Here is a 6,488-nt window from a genome sequence, read left to right on the forward strand (position 1 = left end):
TTTTCTGAAGAACAGCAGGCAGTTGAACTGCTCAGGACCAACAAGGGACTCATGAACAACTATCACAAAATATAAAAACAGTCGTGGATCATCCAGGAAATGACACATAGTATTAAGATTCAAGGGTATGTAAACTTTTGAATGGGGTCATTTTTATAAATTCAGTTATTATTTTGTCTTGTGGAGTATATGTTAACATCTGTTATGTGAAATAGCTTATACAGGACCGTACTAAATAAAAAATAACATGCATTTTGTTATATAAACCTAAAAATGCAATTTTGTTTCAATTATTAACATTTTGCACATTCTGCAAGGGGTATGTAAACTTATGAGCACAACTGTACATTTTATGAATAAACATTATATTTAACAATTTCCCACATACTTAAGACACTGAATTTTGGCATAATGGCTCATGAAAATCAAGCTTTACCATCAAAGGAATAAATTACATCTTAAAATATCAAAGGATAGCAAAGTCCACTAAAGGAGGTAGAGCTGTTTTGCATTTGGCTCCCAAACTCTGGAATAGCCTTCCTGATAACGTTCGGGGTTCAGACACACTCTCTCTGTTTAAATCTAGATTAAAGACACATCTCTTCAGCCAAGCATTCACATAAAGTATCTCATAACCTTGTACTTCAGTTATATCTGATCAAATGCACATTATTATTCTTTAGCTTGGGTTAAACAAATAAATTTTGCTTCGTTGGAACAGCAGCTACGCTAATTATGTCCCTATTTGTTTCTCTTCTGTTTGATTACATGTCATTAACTAACTGCATGATTTTTACTGTACATTTCTGCCATATGGACATCAGCTTTAGATGGTCACCACTGATAAGCTACTACTAAATATAATGTAGAAACTTTAATTTTCTATGAAGCTGCTTTGCAACAATTTGTATCTTGAAAAGCGCTATACAAATAAATGTGAATTGAAATGAAAATGTGAATGAAAAATATTTCAATAGAAAATAGGTATTTTAAACATATTTCACAATTTTACTGTTTTTACTGTAATTTTGATCAATTAAATGTTGCATTGATGAGCAGAAGAGACTAAAAATATTTTAAAAATCTTATGGGAATCAAACTTTTACATGGTAATGTAAAAGTTTAAACTATAGTCTTTTCAAAGTGGACATTTCTAATTTCCTATTTTCTTTACACAATGGCAACTTTTTTCTGAAGTAGTAGAAAGTATTGTGGTGTTGTGTTTATGTTCAAGTTATTGATCTTTTGTGGTAAAAAAAAAAGAAAAGAAAAAGAAACCCTCTTAAACCAGCCTAAAGTGTTTAGCTGGTCTCCCAGCTTGGTTGATCTGATTAAGCCAGTCTGTTTTGAGGTTTTAGAGAGGTTTGTGGTGCTTCAGTTGGCTGGTTAAACCAATGAAGACCAGCAAACCACTTCAGGCTTTGTTAAATCAGTTTTCTCAAGAGTCCAATTAAGCTTGTCCAAGAAGAAAATTGGAAACTGTTGCACAATCATCTTTTACAAACTTTTAGCTCACGTGCTTGTGTTTTGACAGATCATCACTGAGCTAAACGCTAAATTGAAGCGGTGATTTACGGAGGACACGTTGTCCCTGAAGATTCATGGCTTGTATAAAACCCTCTTACGCAGCAGCTCCCGAGAGCCACGTAAAACAGACTATTGGAGGTCGAGAGTTTGCTTTTAAAGAAAGCAAAAGCTGTTAAACGACAATGGATTATCGAGGAAGCAGATACGGTGGAAAAACAGGTGAACTACAAAGTATTTTCACCCGTGAACAATGAGATTATTCCTTCCTTTGTCTCCAGTGCTTCAGGCATTTTAATATTGGAGATTTAAGATATTAGAAACGTTTATAATGTCTCATTTAGATATTAAAGCAACATTCAGGGCCCAAAGCTATACAGCGCAGCAAAACAGATTGGAGTTATAAAGCTAAATACAGTTTTTAAAAAAAGTAAAGTTTCATGTTCTTGTTGCTATTGATATTTTTCACATGGAATACTAATATATTGGATTTAATGAAACTATTTTTTTTTTTGGACATGTACCATGGTAATACTACGGTATTCTTTGAACATAAATCCCATATAGATATGGTAATCATTCAGTGACAATATTTAAAGTACCGTAGTTTTATCATCTGACACCATTACTGTACCATCCCAGCTAACAAAAATATGTTCTAATAACATTTTGCTAATGTTGCCATTAGGTTATAAAAACATTATTTCTGAATGTTCCAAAAAATATATATTTTTGAAATGCATTAAAAATGTTTTTTTTTTCTTTCTCTTGGTTATATGAACATTAGGAAACTTTCATTTTAGCATTTTGCAAACATTGTGAGAATGTTACTTTTGAATGTTCTCTAAAAATTTTAAGTAGTAACACTGAAAAAATATTAGGTTCACATAAAAAACAAAACAAAACAAAAAACCTTCCATTGATGAATAACTTTTTTGTGCTCACATTTTGAGAACATTAGTAAAGGACAAATAACTTTGAACAAACATTCTATTAACGTTACTGGTTGAACTTCAAGAGAACCTTGCCAGAACATTTTGAGATCGTTCGATGTTCCCTGTGTCCTTATATGACTCTTGCAGACTCCATTTGAGAGCGTTTAACATCTCGGCAGCTGCGGCTTCTTGGAAATTTCAAAGCAGCTTTTGCCATGTTTTTTTCAGGCTCTGCACTGATCCGCAGGTGTCTGCTCTTCCAGCGTTACTCGGTTTGCCTGCACTAAGCACTAAACCAGCCTGAGCATTAAACACCACCAGCTGTCATGAATGTAGCTAATGGGTGCTAGATATTAGAGTCTCAAGATCACCTTTCTCCATTATTTCATCTCATTTGATTCATGCTGACAGAAATGACTATTCTCTAGAATCTGAGGGTATTCATTTTACACTCATCTCAAAGCAGATTGGCGCTGAAGATGTGAAGATCCGCTCATTTTTTAGCCCCTGCTGGTCGATGTCATAACATAACTACATCATCATGCTGGTAAAAAGATTATTTGACAGTTATTATCGCCATGCATTCTGAGGAAAATACAATAACAACGTTTTTTATCATGCCAACGTTTTTTATCATGCTAACATCTAGAAAACAAAGTTGAATGTTCATAAAGAAAAAAATATGCTGAACTCCTGTCAACTACAACATTTTCTTTGCTGAGCACACTGTTTGTGCAAAAATGTGCTTATGAAGAGAGAAATGAATATTCTTTGTCAAGGTCTTTGAACAGCAGTGTAACTTTCCTTACGTATCTGGGTTTTGTTAAAATGAGCTGCTCCTTTTGGCGAAGAAATTATTCCACTTCCAGAGCCAGCTGATCACAGCTAGCCTCTCACTGACAGAATTCAACATTACGAATTAATCAAATAAACATCAGGATTAGCTTGATTCCATAAAGACAAATGCATCTAGGAGTGTTGTGAGACATTTAGTGGGTTTAAACGGAGATCAAAAGCTTTCTGAAGTTTGTGTAGACCTACCTTTTAAGGCAAGACACCCCAGGTGAATTTTGCAAAAATTGGGTAAAAAAGCAAATATTTTTGTTAAATATGCAAACAAGCCATAATGTAATTTCAGAAACAAATCTAAACATAAATCTTTAAAATTCTTGTCTCATTTTGTTGACATATTAAAGTTGAAACAAAGGAAATATTCTTTTGAACTTCACTCTTTAAACGTGATGCAATTTTTTTGAATTTGAATTCTTCAGAATATGTATTTCAAAATGTATTTCTGCCTTTCTTTGAACTGATAATTCAGGCTAAGAGGGAATTACATAACATCTCAGACGTTTGCGGATGGGAGGGGGTTCGGAATTCCATCTGTGTGGAATTCATCTAAACAATGTCATCATGCTGGTAAAAAGATTATTTGACAGTTATTATCGACAGTCATTCAAAAGTAGCCATGCATTCTGAGGAAAATACAATAACAACGTTTTTTATCATGCTAACATCTAGAAAACAAAGTTGAATGTTCATAAAGAAAAAAATATGCTGAACTCCTGTCAACTACAACATTTTCTTTGCTGAGCACACTGTTTGTGCAAAAATGTGCTTATGAAGAGAGAAATGAATATTCTTTGTCAAGGTCTTTGAACAGCAGTGTAACTTTCCTTACGTATCTGGGTTTTGTTAAAATGAGCTGCTCCTTTTGGCGAAGAAATTATTCCACTTCCAGAGCCAGCTGATCACAGCTAGCCTCTCACTGACAGAATTCAACATTACGAATTAATCAAATAAACATCAGGATTAGCTTGATTCCATAAAGACAAATGCATCTAGGAGTGTTGTGAGACATTTAGTGGGTTTAAACGGAGATCAAAAGCTTTCTGAAGTTTGTGTAGACCTACCTTTTAAGGCAAGACACCCCAGGTGAATTTTGCAAAAATTGGGTAAAAAAGCAAATATTTTTGTTAAATATGCAAACAAGCCATAATGTAATTTCAGAAACAAATCTAAACATAAATCTTTAAAATTCTTGTCTCATTTTGTTGACATATTAAAGTTGAAACAAAGGAAATATTCTTTTGAACTTCACTCTTTAAACGTGATGCAATTTTTTTGAATTTGAATTCTTCAGAATATGTATTTCAAAATGTATTTCTGCCTTTCTTTGAACTGATAATTCAGGCTAAGAGGGAATTACATAACATCTCAGACGTTTGCGGATGGGAGGGGGTTCGGAATTCCATCTGTGTGGAATTCATCTAAACAATGCAGACGGGAAGCTGCAGCCGCTCTGGAAACACCATTGGGACGGTGTGAATAAGGCCACACAGTCACAGCTGGAAATGTGTTAAGCATCTAGTAAGCACTTTTACATATCTGTCCGTCACTGTTCCGGGGAATAATAATATTCCATGAGCTTACACTCAACATAAGTCTCCATCTGGAATCCATCTTTCTCTGCAGTGCTGAGCTTCATATTCAAATGAAGCTAATTGTTGATATAAGATTTTATTAGTGTCCCCAAGCAGCTCCTGCATGCTTACTTTGGGTTTCACAGCATCTTTCCCAGAGGATGCATTACTATTTAAAGAGATGTAATGTACTGTAAATGCTAATGGGTTGTTCTGTACATATTTTCACAGGTTTCTTAAAGATTCCCACAGATGTAGGCTACAGTGCAATGAAGGAGGGGGCCTGAACAATATCTACAGACTAGATCACAGAGGGGGAACTCTTCTGACATACTGACTCTTTATTGAATAATTATTGAATAAATTAAATATTGACTTTCTTATTTTCTGTCTTATTGTGAATGATTCATCAGTGTATGTCATTCCAAAGAAAATATCGTTAATAACGTCTTCATAATTTTTTATCAAAACTTGCTCACCTCTGAAACGAGTTTCTTTTTCAGCAGATGTCAAACACCGTGTCTACATCGGACACGAGCGACGCGACGCGACAATACCTGTTATAATCAGACTATCTACACTGGATGCAGCGCGACGTGACGCGACACCACAATACCATCTGGACCGCCGTTTTTTTAAAGAGGTCATATGATGCGATTTCAATTTTTCCTTTCTCTTTGAAGTGTTACAAGCTCTTGGTGCATAAAGAAGATCTGTAAAGTTGCAAAGACTAAAGTCTCAAATCCAAAGAGATATTCTTTATAAAAGTTAAGAGTCAGCCACGCGTGAACGGGCCTTTACAGTGTACACTACAGTCTCTGTGCTCACGGCATCACAGATACTAATATTTTAACGATTTATAAAAGAAAAATCACTATCTGGCCATCTGGGATTTTGGTATGGAGATAAAGGTTATGATTATAAATTTTTTGATAGTATTACACCACATTGTGCGTGTAAATTAGCACCATTTGTTGTTTTCTTTGACGAGATAGAGCATTTGGACCCGGAAGCGTTGATGTGTAACAAACGGATTCCACATTGATAAAAATCAAGCCCCGCCCACATTTTTCCTCATTTATGATCATGTTTGACAGAAATACTCCACATTATGACTATAAATTGTGTTGCGAACGAATGCCATTTCAAGCATTTATTTACACATTCCTGTTGTGTCTCAATCAACATAATTATTATAAAAACATGGATTGTTTCACATTTACTTTACACGTGTTATGCAAAGATTACTTTGATTTGCAATAATATCAGATCTTGGCATGAGGCAGGCGTTTATTTGTGAAACTGAACCGCAGGGATCTCAAGAGGTTTTGACTCTTAGCAGCAGATGATCGCTGATTCATTTGACCTCTTGACAAGTTTTTCCTCAACAGGCTTTTGCTTGTTCACAGTCTGATCTAGTGTTTGTATTTATTTTGGGTTTAAGTTCCAGCCTCAGGAGCGAAAAGCTTCGCGCTTCACAGCGTTTCAAACACAAGCTGTGCACAAGCCCTTTGTATTTACAGTTATTGCCATAACTAGATGAGTAAAGTTTTATGATAAACTTTGATTTTGGTTTGACAAAACCTTGCCTGAAAGTTTTAAATGC

This window comes from Sinocyclocheilus rhinocerous, unplaced genomic scaffold (assembly GCF_001515625.1).
Source record: "Sinocyclocheilus rhinocerous isolate Xijiao unplaced genomic scaffold, SAMN03320098_v1.1 scaffold401, whole genome shotgun sequence".
Taxonomy (NCBI): domain Eukaryota; kingdom Metazoa; phylum Chordata; class Actinopteri; order Cypriniformes; family Cyprinidae; genus Sinocyclocheilus; species Sinocyclocheilus rhinocerous.